The sequence below is a fragment of the Eupeodes corollae genome, chromosome 1, assembly GCF_945859685.1.
Source record: "Eupeodes corollae chromosome 1, idEupCoro1.1, whole genome shotgun sequence".
Classification (NCBI taxonomy): Eukaryota; Metazoa; Arthropoda; class Insecta; order Diptera; family Syrphidae; genus Eupeodes; species Eupeodes corollae.
Genome location: NC_079147.1, coordinates 278534467 through 278551148, shown reverse-complemented (window position 1 = coordinate 278551148; position 16682 = coordinate 278534467). Strand labels below are relative to the sequence as shown.

General features: G+C 34.7%; 1 protein-coding gene across 1 annotated transcript in view; it reads right to left on the bottom strand.

Moving 5' to 3' along the window:
- LOC129950749 (uncharacterized) overlaps window positions 1-16682 on the bottom strand; it is a 117088-nt gene that overhangs the window by 65380 nt on the left and 35026 nt on the right. The gene's annotated exons all lie outside the window — the stretch shown is intronic.

The window sequence follows — 16682 nt, the reverse complement described above, 5'->3', positions numbered from 1 at the left end:
AATAAAATGTTTTTGAAATCCTTATAAGAAAATAAAAATATATAATAAAAACTGCAGGAGCTTGGGGATTTAAAAATCAATAATTATACATGCAAAAATATGCATATAATAATAACCCGTAAAAATATGTACATCTGTGTATTGTGAAGGATCAAAATGCATTGTATTCAAATTCATACACACTTCAACTTATGTTGGTGTATACTTTTAAGTCATTGAAAAATAATGACTATTCTTAAAAGCACTTTAAGTGTACCCAAGCCAGTGTGATGATGCAGTTCAGCTAGAGAGGAAACTTGTTTTGAAAGTTTGTTAATGTTTTTCCTATTTTCAAGATGAAGGTACTTAAATACTTGTGTATGTATATGACGACGACGTGTACGCTTGAATGTAGATACATATCTACTATACATGTGGGTAGTTATATGGGTACTTATAATGCATGAAGCTGGTCGAAAAGTGCTTAAATGGATGGAAAACCATTAAAGATGTTGACAAGTATATATAATGGTGGCGTATGCTGCATGCAGTGTGTTTTATATGCATCGCAGCAACAAACACTGACTGCAAGTGACATAAGTGCATACTAAAGAACCTTCTTATTAGTGCTTTATAATCATCCAGGAATAAACATTAACATGAATAAGCATTGCACATTCGTGTAGTGTGGGTAAGGAAAAAACCTCTGTACTTAAAAGTACACCCAAAATTAGGTTCAACCTAGAAGAAGGAGTATTACGATACAATTGTTTGAGTTCGAGGCAATAAATGCAACTGGCTTTTTCACAAGATCATTGACGGAAAAGTCTCACTAAGTGAATGATCGCCTATCATTTTAAGACGCCTCTTTTCACATCTGTTCAAAAGACTTGTTATTGACCCAGTCCAAATGTGGTAAATATACTCCAGTTTTGGAAGAATAAAAGCTTTGCAAATTATGGAAAGATCTTACTTACTTACTTACTTACTTAAGGTGGCGCTACAGTCCGGGGTAGACCTGGGCCTCAACCAACATGCGTCTCCAGCCAGCTCGGTCCCTAGCTAGCTGGCTCCAGTTTCGCACGCCAAGTTGGTTGAGGTCCTCTCCCACCTGGGTGCGCCACCTGAGTCGCGGTCTTCCTCTACTGCGCCGTCCCTCGGGATTGGATTCGAGGACCTTCCGGGCTGGATCGTTGATATCCATCCGCTCTACATGACCTAGCCATCTAAGCCGTTGGACTTTAATTCTGCTAACTAGGTCAGTGTCGCTGTACAGCCCGTACAGTTCGTCGTTATATCTTCTCCTCCATTCTCCATCTATGCGTACGGGACCAAAAATCACCCGAAGAATTTTTCTCTCGACGCATCCTAAGACGTTCTCATCTTTAATTGGTGTCTTCATTAAGGTAGACAAAGTCCTTAACTACCTCAAAGTTATAGCTGTCCATGGTGACGTTTTGTCCAAGACGTCGTCGTTCAGTGTCCTTTTTTGATGACAGCATATACTTGGTCTTGCCCTCATTGACCACTAAACCCATCTCCTTCGCTTCCGTCGCAATGCTCAAAAACGCTCCACTGACATCACGCTTTGATCTTCCAATTATGTCAATGTCATCTGCGTCTCCGAGTAATTGGATGGACCTTTGGAAGATTGTGCCTCTAGTGTTGACAGTTGAGTTTTGCACAATTCTTTCCAGAACGATGTTGAAGAAGTCGCATGACAGTGCATCACCTTGTCTAAACCTTTTTTTGACATCAAATGAATCGGTAAGATCTTTTCCGACCTTGATAGAGCAGCGTGCATTCTCTATCGTCATTCTGCACAATCGGATAAGTTTGACAGGGATGCCAAAACTATACATTGCTCGGTAGAGCTCTTCCCTATAGATGCTGTCATACGCGGCTTTAAAATCGATAAAGAGATGGTGGGTATCGATTTGAAGCTCCTGGGTTTTTTCCAAGATCTGCCGTAGTGTGAATATTTGTTCGATAGTGGACTTTCCTGGTCTGAAGCCACACTGATAAGGGCCAATCAGGTTGTTGACGAATGGCTTCAGACGTTCACGTAATACGGCAGAGAGGATCTTATACGCAATGTTAAGGAGACTGATGCCTCTGTAGTTGGCGCAGCTTAGAGGGTCTCCTTTTTTTGCATATTTTGCAGATGAGTTGGTGCATTCTCCGTACCAAGTCATCGCCTGCTGCTTTGAATAGTTCGGCAGCGATGCCGTCAGCTCCAGCAGCTTTGTTTGACTTAAGTTTACATATAGCTATCCTCACTTCGTCAAGGTCGGGTAGGCGGAATTGTTGATCTGCGTCGCCGAGGTTGAGTGGTTCTATCTTCCTTACAGCGGAATTCGGTTCGTCATCGCCGTTATATAATTTGGAGAAGTGATCTTTCCATATTCTCAGCATGGACTGCGGTTCTACTACGATGTTCCCCTGATCGTCTTTACAGGCTTCGGTTCGTGGCTGGTACCCTTGGAAGGTTTTTTTACTTTTTGGTAAAATTTACGAACCTCATTCCTGTTGTGACATCCCTCTATCTCCCCGATCGCGCGCTTCTCATGCTCTCTTTTTTTCCGTCTAAGAAGCCGGTGTTCCTCTCTCCTCTTCTGCTCGTAGTGCTTGCGAGCAGCTCCAGTCCTTTTGTGCAACGCCGTTTTGTATGCCTCTTGTTTCGCTGCGTGCGCTTGCCGGCATTCGTCGTCAAACCTGGGGTTTCGCTGTGGTGGCCGGGTGAAACCTAGCACTTCATAGTCAGCATCTCTGATTGCTGCAAGTCAGTGCTGCCACTGGTTTTCAATGCTTAATGCAGGAAGCATAGGACTCCTTAAGAGGTTATTAGAGACTCGATCGGAAAAGGACATGGCAGTCTCTTGAGATTGTAGCCGTCTAACGTCGAATCTTCTCACAGTACTTCCTTGTTTTGGCTTGGATCGGGATATCCGTAGATGTACCTTGGCTACAACGAGGTAGTGGTCCGAGTCAATGTTGGCCTCTCGGAATGTTCGGATATCCTGGACACTATAGAAGTGGCGTGCGTCGATCGCAATGTGGTCAATCTGGTTGACGGTTGATTGATCAGGAGATTTCCCCTTGTGTATATTAAGATGCGTGAACTGCGTACTAGCTACCAGAACGTCTCGCCCCGCAGCGAAATCGACCAGCCTGAATCCGTTGTTGGAGGTAGTGTCGTGCAGGCTCTATCCCCCGATTATGCCACCAAAGATGTTTTCTCTTCCTAGCTTGGCATTAAAATCTCCTAAGACAATTTTTATGTCATAGCCAGGACACTGCTCATATATCTTGTCCAAGAGCTCGAAGAATATGTCTTTGGTGTCTTCATCTTTCTCCTCTGTTGGAGCATGCGCGCATATTAGGCTTATGTTGGCGAATTTAGCCTTGATGCGGATTGTTGTGATGCGCTCGCTCACACTGTTGAAACTCAAGACTTTTTGCCTGAGCCTAGTTCCAACAACAAATCCACACCCAAATAGGCGCTGTCTTTGTTCTCGGTAGCAGTCGCCGTAGTAGATATCGCAGTCTTTTAGTTTGCGTTTGCCCGGTCCATCCCATCGCACTTCTTGGTTTAGGGCTTCTGCTAATTGTTCGGCTGCACGTGGTCTGTTAAGGGACCTATTATTCTACGTACATATCCGAAGTTCGTTGTCCTTATTTCGTTTGCGTGGGTTGTCAACAGTGAATCCGTCCGTATCCGAGGCTTGTTGGTGCTTCGAAGCTTAAGGTATTTTTTACGTGGCCAGGAAGTCACCCCGACGGCACAACCCCCAACCTGAAGGGCCAGATCCTTAGTATAACTCCAAGGAAGGGGGAGCCGGATAAACCGCTCCTTACAGGCCTGGGCTCCGAATATGTCGAAGAAGCCCTATAAAGATCAGAAGTGGTAAAAAACTTCTTTCATAGCCAGAGGAACTTTGAACACTTAACAGCATTTTTAGCATTGTCAAATATATTATCACTGCAAAAAAGGTATTTTGTGATGCAAATACCTAAAGCCGAAAGCTGTCTCTGTCTCCTTAATGCAAGTACCATCCATGGTTAGTGTAGTGCATAAAGAGAGGGTTACGCTTTTGCGACAATAAATACCATTAGGGTTTAAAGGTATTTGATTCCCCATCATTGATTCCCGTCATTGGATTATTCTGTCAACATCAGAAATTACCTAACGGTTTTATTTGTATATCAAACAAACTGAAAAAAAAATTGTCACCTCAAAAATTTTACGAATACGAAACGATTTTATCTCCAAAACAATTTTGTGCAGCAAAAAAAAAAAACTTTTTTAACATCTGGAAATATTTTGAGAGAAAAAAATAAATAATAAAAAAACATTACTCAAAGTTGTTAAAAATTGAATTTCTTCCAACTTATTTTAACTAATAACAAATATTGTTTTTAACATTCTGAAAAATGTTGAGGAAAATCGAATTGACAGTTTTTTACAAAAATTAAAAACCTTTACAAGAAAATTGATGAAAGTTGGTAAGAATTGATTTTCAACTCAAATATCTTTTCAAAACTCTGATGTTTTGGCCTTAAACATTCAGTAAGATTTTAAGAAAAATCTAATTGACAAAAAATAAAAACCTAACAAGAAAACAATATTTTAACTTGGTACAAATTTACTTACTACTCAAATAGCGATTAAAATTTTAAATTATTGTGTTCAAATTTTTTTTATTTCACAAATAATATTGTTTTCGATATTCAGTAGTTTTTTTTTCTAAAAATCCAACAGTCCGTTTTTTCATAAAAAAATAAAACCTAAAAGAAATAGTACGCAATTTTGGTAAGAATTGATGTTCGGTTATTGATACCTCTCAAATAAATTTCATTCAACCAATTCTTAAAGATTTGAGAAATGGTACTAAAATTGATAAAAATTTGTTTTCGACTAAAAATGTATTTAACAAAACAAAATTTTCAAACTAAACTTTTTCTTTAAATGAAATATATTGTTGGTAACAACATTTTTAACACAACACGAAAACCTTAAAACAGTTTTTTATTAAGTCACGATGTTTAGTGCAACCTGAATATATGTTAGTATGTACATTTGTAGCCTAGTTGTACCGATCTGAAGAAATGCTCGAGTTCTAAACATTTTTAATATTAAGTTCCATAGATAAGCCGATAATCACTAGATCGAGTTTTTATATTATTTTAGAACTTCGTTTTGTCAGTAAGCCTTTGAAAAACATTTTACTCAAAAGATTAATTTCACTGGCAATATAAGAAAAATACATATAATTCCTACTTTAATGGTATCAGAAAACAAAAATCAAACAACTTCAATAAAATACTGAAAAAAAAAAACAAACATGCCTTTCGAAACCCATCATACTTCAAACAAAATATGAACTTACTGAAGTTTAAATCATTTACTTAAAAAATAATAACAAAAATATAAAGAGGGTTTCAGCAGTCTAGCGGAAATCAATTTCCAAAAAAAAATTTGGTTATCCTACCAAAACTCATAATATTTCCTAACTACATCACATTATCAAAAACGAATATAACCAAAAAACTCCGGTAGAATCCTTTAAAATAAAAAACAAAACGGAATTCAAAAAAAGGATAACAAGGGAATAAAAATGATTTCCATCCTCTTATGCTGAGCTGATGCAATATGATGATATTTTCCATGCCTTTGAGCTTGACAGTCATTTTTATGTTACTGCTGCAGAGCAGGAATAATGTAGCTCAAAGAATATCCATTCCATGGCCTCAAGCAGGAAGCTAACAAAAAACAAAACAAGAGCACTGAATTTTGAAAACCTGAACGTGAATCACTTTTGTTCTTTCCGAAAGCAATTTCAATGCATAAACATTGTAAATGAATATGCGACGGAAAACAAAAAGCGGATACATTTTCAACTAACGTGATGCCATACTAACGTGTATCCTGTTCCTGTGCCATAGCCTACCCATATGCAGCATGCACCTCTAGCCAGGAGCTAGCTTAGGTACCGGTACCATGATGTTCCTCGTTCTGTTTATGTGCTAACTCTGGACTTGGGAGAACACTTTTTTGATTTTGGTTTTTGGACTGGGGGAGACATGGGGTTAGAAGAAGAAGAGTTTTGAAAAGAGGAGAGTTAACTATTGAAACCAGTTGTGTGACAAATAATGAGTTGCATATTTTTTATTTAGATGAATTTTTTGAAAGCTATTTAACTAATGGATGCACTATCTACAGCATTTTCGTGATGACAAGATGAGAAGCTTTTGAATATTTCTGCAGCTGCAATTTCTATCTTCAGGCAGTTTAAGTGCGATGATAACACGCTGGCGAATCTCAAACGTTTTAATGAAATTCCGTGCCAAAGGGTTATGCACTTGCAACACTTGAGATTTTTTTTCACTTCTCTTTTTTTTTATTTCTACACTCTTAACGATCTTTTGGCAACATGTATAGCTCCTGAACTACAACCATATCTGCCCTACCACTATGCTTCCGTGATTTATATCTCGACTTTATAACGTCGGATGTGCGCTATGTTGGTGATTACTGAACTGAGTTGGAAGTAAACATATCTATAGCTAAGGATTATATCTATATATACAGTATTATGTGTGTAGCTATGGTGAGTGAGTTTGAGTTCCTTTTTTCGCGTTAGCTTTGTGCAATTGTGAGAGTCGCTATCAAGATATGGCAAGTTGTTGAAATTGTACACCATCATTGCGTGCTTAAGTGTGACTTTTCTTCAAGAGCTGAATATAGGTATGTACACTGTACAGTACATACCTAAAGGTTGGGAGTCGAGACAATTATCTCAAAAGCATGCCGGATGTTTCGTGCTATGCAAAAGGGTGGTGCAATAAAGCACCAACATTGCTAAGGAATTTCAAATTGTATATCCTTTTGACATGCTTTTTTATTATTTTTGTATCTCAACCCCATCAATTTGGGTAGGTTGGTACTTGGTAGGTATAAATAAGTAGAAGAACTTTCTTTAAGAATTTTCACTCACTATTTAAAGGAACGTTTTAAAAAGTTACTGTATAAAATATGTATTTAATAAGATTTTAGGAATCAGAGAAACAATGTATTTTTCTGATTTCTGTCAAAATATTCCAGGTGTTAGTATAAATTTAGTATTTAATTGGAAAAGATAAATTTAAACGTTGTAGTATTGGTGGCGTGATAGTGCTTTGGCTGTCAGGCCAGAGGTCTTGGGTGCAACCTTAAAAAAATGGTTGTTTCACGGTTACTGCGTCTTGCGAAGAATTGAAAAATCATTCAAGAGTTATTCTTGTCATAAAGAGTGCTTTCTCGAATTAGCCTTTCGGATTCGGATTCAAACTTTAGGTCCCCTCCATCCCTGAAAACATTACCGCACACAGAAATATTTGAAAGTTTTTAGTCAGTAGGCCCTAGATCTCAACAGATTGTGCCACCCAAATTATTTATTTAAATTTAAACGTTAGAAAGTATTCATAATAATACTCGTATATAATTATATTGTTTTTTCTTGAGTTGAAAAACAACTTTTGGAAGTATTTATAGTTTTTTAGTTTTTCTTTGTACTTTGCAGGTTCTTCAATATTAAAAACAATCGTGACTCTGGATCTTATGTAGAAACAGAACCTTCTCCATCTATTTCGGGCGGCATGTCAAAAAACGAACAAGTCAGAAAAGGCTAACATTATGATGGAAGAACAAAAATGTAGAGTTGAACGCTCAGCAGTTGTTAGAGTTTAGTGGTGACGAATCACTGAGAGCCGAGTTATTGGACTTAGGTATTCCAATACAATTCTTTCCTTACTGTTTTCATCAGATCTTGTCAACCGAATTTCTATAGAGAAAAATCTATACCTAGTTCTAAAAGATCCAAATAACTATTTTAGTGTAACTGATACTGAAATTCATGAAATTATTGACTTAGATTACATTATGTCGCTGATTTAGCTTCCTTGAGTAGTTTACCAATGGAGCCCGGTCTTTTTTACACCTCTGGTACAACAAACCACGTTATTAAACAAATTTGATAAGATTTGGCAGTGGCTTTATTTTAAAGGTACCTTAAAATGTCTTCGCAGAACTCATCCTGAAGCTGATAGAGTTTTTAAAATCTGTACAGTAGTTAACATCTTGAACGAAGATTTTGTTTATATGAGCAATTGTGCTCCACAAAAGCTCGAAACGTTTAAAAGATGCTACTCTTAGAAATCAGATAAATGGGGCTGTAAGTTGAGTATGGTGCTTCTGATTTATTTTTAAGACAGAAGTGTTAAGGAAAATGATCCAGATTTAGAAAGGTCCTTTAACGCCGTAGTTAGACTGTCGTGAATGATTTCAACTACTAAAACGATATAATGATAATTTATTTAATTCCTGTTAGATTTTCACCTAAAGAGGTTATTCTTGCACTTGTGTACCATAAGAAGAAATAGAATACCTGACTCCAAAATGTCTTTAGAAAAATGTGTTAGGAAGAAACATTGAGGCTATTCTGAATAACATGTTGATGTCTCTGTAGGCGTTTGGAAAATCCTCAACTGAAGTTCAAAGGTATGCTCTTCAAACCCGAGGTATATCAACATCGCAATCATCAATGTACGGGTTCTGTTGATCTTTTAGATGGCATCATGGGCGTCTAAAAGATAGAGCTAAATAGTAAACGTTAAAAAATGCTCATATTTTACCAAAATCTAGACCTTACCAATGCAAACACATGGCATCTTTGTAAAAGAGTCTTCAAGAAAAAAAAATGTTTCGGGCATAAGCATCATAACATTGGCACATTTTCGATTGAAAAATCAGAGACACTAAATAAAATTCCGAAAGAGATCTATTCTTGGCTAAGAAGTATTGAAGACCTGTACAACATATACCTCTGCAAGAAGTACGCAAGCACTCTACGCAATTGGGTAGACACAAAAATTAGATGTATGTTTATCTAGTGTGCTGGATTCACGAACACTGAATGTGAAAAAAGTAATGTAGCTTTATACAAAAATATTTAAGATATTTTAATTTAGCTTAACTAATTCCCTTTGTTTTCTTTGTAACTCTTTGTTGCCTACAAGTATTTGTATTTGTATTTTTACTTTTAAATATGTTAATATTTCCAAAATTTGAAATAAACGTAATTAATAAAGAAATTGTAGTACCCGTGGCATGATGGTTAGTGCGTTGGACTGTCATGCAAGGGGTCTTGGCTTCAATCCCTGCCTGTGCCACCTTAATTTAAAAAAACTAATTTTCGCGGGTACTGCCTCTTGCGAGGAATTGACAAATCCTTCAAGAGTAATTCTTGTCATGAAAAAGTGCTTTCTCAAACTAGCCGTTCGGATTCGGCATAAAATTGTAGGTCCCCTCCATTCCTGACAACATTACTCGCACACAGGAATGGTTGAGAGTTGTAAGTCACTAGGCCCTGGTTCACAACGGACTGTTGCGCCACCCCATTTGATTTGATTTGAATAAAGAGAATTAAACTTTTAAATTCTAAAATTTATTTTTTAATTCTGAACTTATGAGTGTTAAGGGCTAAGACTTTCGAATAAAAAAATAATTGTTTTTAAATTAAAAAAAATTCGTTGTTCAAAATATTCGTAATTATCCAAGTTTTTAAAATCAGAATACCAATTACTGATTCTTTTTTATGTTAATTCGTTACATTTTTTAAAAATCGATTTCGACTTCCAAAAAAGACCTACAAATAAAAAAATGATTTTTGACTCGAGTATCTTGAGAAAAATTGAAGGTATTTACTTCGAACTTATTTTATCTTGTACACAAAATTATTGTATGGCAACTGTATTATAAACAAAAACACGTTTTTACATTTTTTTCTAAATAATTCTTCCGAAATTTCCACACTAAATTAACTTAGCTGATATTCATAAAAAAAGTTTAAATTTCAATTATTGATTTAATATGACAAATTGGCTTTCTTTTTAACAAATTGGACTGATTACATTAACTTCCAATGAAAAAAAATAATTTGAATGCAATTATAGTAAATCAAATAAAAAGAAGTTAAATAACACAACAAATGAAAATTTTTTAATGAGAATGGATATTAAATTATAATAAAAAGTTATTTCATTAAATCATGTTCACCATAGCGTTTATGTTTCGTTATTTTTATTTGAATTTGAGTTTAAACTATAAAAAAGAGGCTGGAATGCGACCCACACTGATTACTTCCCATCCCGTCTGTCAAATTGTCTTGCTTAAAAGTTTGTAGGTTTTCGTGTTGGGTCAAAAAGAGTTGTTAGTTGATTTATTCCTTAAAATTTTAAAATTACCAACAATATTTTGCATACAATGCAATAATTTGATTTCAAAATCTATTTTTGATAACTGGATTTTAAGTCAAAAACAAATTTTTACCAATTTAAGTAGCATTTCTTAAATTTTTACAAATTGGATGAATAAAATTAATTTGAGAGATGTCAAGACAATATTTTCTGTGAAATAAAAAAAGTTTGAGGACAATATTTGCAATTTTTAAAAAGCTATTTGAAAAAAATGTTTACCAAGTTTTAGTATTGTTTTTTTTTTGCAAAAAAAAATTGTCAATTATTAGATTTTCCTGAATGTTGAAAACAATATTTTTTTATAAGGTAAAATTGGTTGGAATTTTTGAAAAGGTATTTGAGTCGAAATTCAATTTTTACCAACTTTGAGTTATGCTTTCTTAATGGTTTATTTTTTATAAAAAAAACTGTCAAAAAAAACGTAATAGATGACAATTTTTTTTTTCAGTTTTTTTTGATTTATAAAAATACCGTTAATTAGATTTTTTCAATAATTATACTTTGTCACGTTAAAATATATTATATAAAATTCAAGTTTCCAGCGTTTTTGATTCGTAAGATATTTAGGGTTAACCAAAATGTTCACCTTTTTTTAAAACTGCTACAGTAACAAAACGAAACACGTAATTTTCTTGAGAGCCATTTCTGAATCTTTTTGTATTATTATCTTTATAACACAGTTTATTTGATGTAGATATCTCATCTGGTTTATGAGCTATGGACGACGAATTAAACGTCGCGAACGTACGGATGTACGGGCGTACGAAAATATGTAAGCAAAACATTTTTAGTTTAGTTAGACTCTAGGGACCTTGAAACGTCGGGAAATGTCAAAATTTTCAATTTGAAAAATGGGACCAATTACAATAACTGCCTATGGGAAATTAAAAAAAATTAAAAACTGAAATATGTACTTTACAAAATTTAAAGATATACTTTTGAAGAGTCTTTTAATATAAAAAATGATTCCATGCCAAGTAAAGTAAGAATATTTTCAAACAAAACTTCTTTTAAATAATTTTTAAAAATAAATAAATTTTTGAATGGAAAATTATAGAGTCTTAGTTCAAGTAAATATAAAGAACAATATATGCAGGCAATTTTTTTTTTGAAGTTGGATCTGAGGTTCAATTCTTGTAAGAATCAAATATCACAAGAAAAAAAATTTATATTGCAGTTATCTTTTAGACTAACTTAATTTTTAAGTTTTTGAAACTCTAAGAAGGAAATATTTTTAGACGCGTGGTTTTTAACCCCCAACATTTTTCTTCGGAGTCCTATCTTTTTAACAACTCCTACCTGATTTATGCCCAGTTTGGCTTGCAACTTCAAAATAAATAGATTTACTCCGGAACAACTTTGTGAATTGGGGCAAATTTATTACTAAAAAGAGGCTGGGATGCGACCCACACTGATAACTTCCCATCCCGTCTGTCGATTTGTCTTTTTTTTTACCAAATTTGCGTACTATTTTTTGTAGATTTTATTTTTTATGAAAAAACAGACTGTTGGATTTTTAAATAAAAATTACTGAATATCGAAAACAATATTTTCTGTAAAATAAAATAAGTTTGAATACAATATTTTTAGTTTTTGAAAACCTATTTGAGTCGAAAGTAAATTTTTACCATTGTTTTTTTTTAGAGTTTTATTTTTTTGTACATTTTTCAGAATTTTAAAAACACTATTTTGTATAAGATAAAACAAGTTTTAAGCCTAAATTTTAACTTTTCGAAAAGAAATTTGAATCGATATTCAATTTTTACCAACTTTGAGCAATGTTTTTTTAGATTTTTATTTTTTATAAAAAAAACTGCCAGTTCGATTTTTCTCAAAATTTTATCAAATATCGAAAACATTATTCTTCGTTGCACAAAACTGTTTTGGAGCTGACAAATTTTGCATCAGTTTTTTTGATTTATAAAAAAAAACGTTAAATGGATTTTTTTCAAAAAATATACTTCTTTGATATCACGTTACAGTATATTATGTAAAATTTAATTCAAGTCTTTAGCGTTTTTGGTTCGTAAGATATTTAGGGTTAACTAAAATGTCCACCTTTTTTTCAAACTGCTATGGTAAAAAAAAAATAACACCCACGCAATTTTCTTGAGAGCCCTTTTTTATTATCTGTATAACAAAATTTATTTGAAATCGATATCTCTTCTGGTTCTTGAGCTATGGACGACGAAAAAAACGTCGTGAACGTACGGACATACGAACGTACGGACAAACTTCAAACTTCAAACATCCGGATTGGAAGGGATGAATGTAATCTAGTCAATTAATAAAGTAAAATCGAGCTCCAAGTAAATTTGATGGATTCGGTAAGTTCGGGTACTCTCGAATATTGTTGTTCTAATTCATAAACTGCACGTACCCTTGGCATATTGGTTTGTGTTTTAGACTGGCATGCCAGATGTCTTGGGTTCCATCCCTGCTTATGCCATCTAAAATATTTTCACGGGTACTGCCTCTTGCGAAAAATTGACAAATTCTCCCAGAGTAATTCTTGTCATGAAAAGTGCTTTCTCAAATTAGCCGAATTCACCTCAATATTATTATTCTATTGTTCCGTTTTCGTGCTATGAATAATTGTAAAGAAACTATACAGGGTGTAATTTTCAAGTGGCAATATTTAAAAAAAAAATTGAAGAAACACGTCAATAACCGCTATGGTTAAAGATAGTTCCCAGCTTTTACAGATTGCACTCTTAAGTCTCTTTTTCAACACTGATATGATACATAAAGCACATTTTGAACCATTCTTTTAGTAATTCATTCTTTTACTCACTCACTTAATTTTCCCTATCAATATTGTAAATAAAAAAAAACATAGTGTTTGATTAAGCGTATCATTTTATCCTGCAATACAAGACATAAAAGAAACGGTAAACTGTTCATCATTTTTGTATCCTGTGCAAAGTGTAAAATAACTTATTCATAGAGTTTGAGATCGAAACCTCTTAATAGTATAATCTCTTCACTGAATCACCTCTCTGCTCTCACATTGATACACAGGTAGGTTATCTTTCTACCTACGACCGACGATAGTAACCAATAAATAGATAGAGATACAGGAGTAAGATGATAACTGTATCTATACCTCCCCAAACACCACTGACCCACATTCATAATCAATACGTCCTCTATATCAAAGGCTCCCCCAGAACCATTGAATTTGTATCCTCAATGCACCATAAAAACCAACTCTATCTTTACTCTTTCTCTCTCTATCTTTCTCATCCCCTAGGTGGAAATAAAATAAAATAAAACATACACAAAAAAAAACCATAAAACTGTTTTCATTTTTAATCAAATCCTTCTCAGCTTTGGCCAAAAATTCCCACGGTGTGGTGGATGAATGAATGAAATAGTTTCAGTTGAAATAGTAGCTACAAATCCAAGCTGTAATCCACACCGTTTTATATAGAACGACAACCCTATTCGAGATACGACTGAACGCGAGAGTCGAGAGAACCGAAGCGGATTGCTGCCCTATAGCAGACTATATGCTTCCTGTGTTTTCCCTGGAATCAGCCTTACACACTGTATACAATTATGTAGGTATCTTTATATGGACCCAACATATGCAGTAGTGGTTAACCGAAATCCCTCAGCTCTAGATGTGGAAACAACTTAATACGTCAAATGACGAAACTTCTGCCTCATACACTAACCCTGCCTGTCTATAGTATAGATATTTCCCCATTCCCCTTATCCTTACCCTTACTCATATCCACCAACGAACGGAGATGCAATCTGAATTTTCCCAGGTCGTTACCCTGTTTTTTTTTGAATACCCTATTCCCACCCATTGCCTTATCTGAATCATTTTAAGGATAGAGTTTACACAGGAAAAAAAAAAGAGATGACGTGGAATTCCTTAAAATTGCAACTGTCAGTCGTTACCGTTACTGGCGAGTATAGGTGGTGAATTTGGGAATTGGGTATATGTATGAGTGGGCGCTAGGTGCTGGGTGGTGCAGCCTCATTTCACTTGGACACTAAAAAATGGTTAAGAAAAAAACATTAACTTGGATCTCCAAAGGCAAGCTGGGGATTGGATCCTAAGCTTTTGTTGGTGAGGATTTTATCGCCAAACCCCAATCTGCTTAGGGTTTTTAATTTTTTTTCATTCTTTTTGTTCATCTAATTTGGTAAGGACTTTTTAGATATTTCTTTCTCTCTCTCTTTGCCTGTCTCCTTTTCATTTCGAAAATTCGAAAAACCAACGCAACTTCACTTCCAGCTTTGAGATAATGTTGTCCTCTTTCATGTGACTTAGGACAAAACAGTTTACCCATTAAAGAGTATCATATCATCAGAAAAAATAAAAAAGTCAAGAATTTTCAGGGATAGATATGTAGAGTGATGGAGGTTGAGGTGGAATTTGTTGATGAAACTTATCTACCTTCCACGTATTTGAATATAGGAACATTTATTTCACTTATTTTTCTTAGCATACCCATTACCAAGGATAAAAATTAAAGGAATATCCAAGTAATGTTTAAAATGACATCGCATAAACAAAGGGAACCTTTATAGTGAAAGAATGAAGAGTGTTGATGGACACCTTCTATGTGTGTTTCTCCCAGCTTTATAATTTGCCTCTTTTATATACCTAAGTACAAAAAAAAGGTTCTTGCAACGTACCCATACATAATTTGAAAGTCCATGACTTTCGATTTAAATATTGTGTCTTTTATGTGTAGACTAATTTCACCAGTTTTATTACTTTTTTTATATTTTAGGTTGATTTTAGAATTTTCCATTAAACATTTTATTTTTATTTTTTGAATATCTATAAAAGGGTAAAAATACTTAAAAGGTCACATTTTACCGAAAATTCAACCACAAATTAAATCAAAAGGTTCAGAGAGTTTCTAAAAGCTCTAAAAAAGAAAAACTTATTATTTCCTATAATTGGTAGCAAGTGTCCCACCCCAAGGCGTATTGAGCAAAAAGTTATAAAGGATCAAATATTCCTTTGAAGACACCCTCATTGACTCTTAGAATTATCACGTTTGCTGCACTTATTTAAGTATCATTAAACCATTACAAAATTATATTTCGTTGCTTTATAACCTCTCAATGTAACAACAAAAGTACTGCAATGTCCCAAAGGCAGTACTAATTTTTGGTCATTCGTAAGAAACATTAGGAATCCTTCCTCTTCGATTAATACGCTCGATGTCAAAGACACTCCATTTGTTAGATCTTTAGAGAAAGCTAATTTATTTGACTTTGACTCTGCCTGGGGATCTTTTTTTCCCACTCATACAATGGGATCTTTTTTCCCACTCATACAAAGGCAATATTCCTTAGAGATCTTAACACACATAAATCCGGTAGTCCTAGCTATTGTTCCAAAGATGTGTTCTTCAATGCTGGAAAAACCACTGCGTAAGCTTTTTCACCTATCCTACTCCTTAGGTCACCAAAGCCTTTAATGAATTAACGAGAACTTCATGCCCTTCAACCATTTTAAAGGGTAAAAAGAAACCTCATTGGTGGCGTAAAGAACTAGAACCATTCAGAAAGAGCTGTCGCAAACTCTTCAATAGATCTTAGTACACTAGATCTCCTTCTGACTGGGACTTATACAAACAAGCTCTAAAGCAATATAAAAAGAATTAAGGAAGAGTGAGAGGTCTTCTTGGCAAACTTTTGTGGTAAAATAGAAAATACTTCAGTAGATTCAAGATTCTCTCAAAAAGTCCAACAATACCCAGTGCTTTAAAGACAGAAGCAGGCACGTGGACTATCACAGATAAAGAATCTCTTAATCTGTTACTAGCCACCCACTTTCCAAGTAGCTCTAACATACTCAATGACTTAACATCAGAGTCTAAAGCTTCTACAAGCGATTTAGTTTATCTAATAACGCGGGAAAAATTGCAAAAATTGGCCATAGACAGCTTTGATCCGTATAAATCTCCAGGACCAGACGAAATCATTCCGGCCGAACTACAAAAATGCTCAGACATGATCATTCCACCATTTGAAATCATTCTGGAGAATGGCAAAAGTAGTCTTCATTCCTAAAGCAGGGAAACCCTCCCACGTTAACCCTAAGGATCTACGACCAATCAGCCTATCATCTTTCCTTCTTAAAACCTTGGAAAGTTTGATTGAAATTTACATCAGACGCAACTTAAAACCATGTCTCATTTCCACAGCTCAACATGCTTACTCTAAGGGAAAATCAGTAGAATCAGCACTTCACTCGCTGGTACGTATTATTGAACATTCCCTTAAATACAAAGAATATAACTTAGTAGCGTTCCTAGATACTGAAGGAGCTTTCAACAACGTCAGTTACCAGACGATCACAACACCAATGGATAAGCTACAATTAGAGAAATCACTCATAGATCTTATCTATGCTCTCATGCTTAAAAACA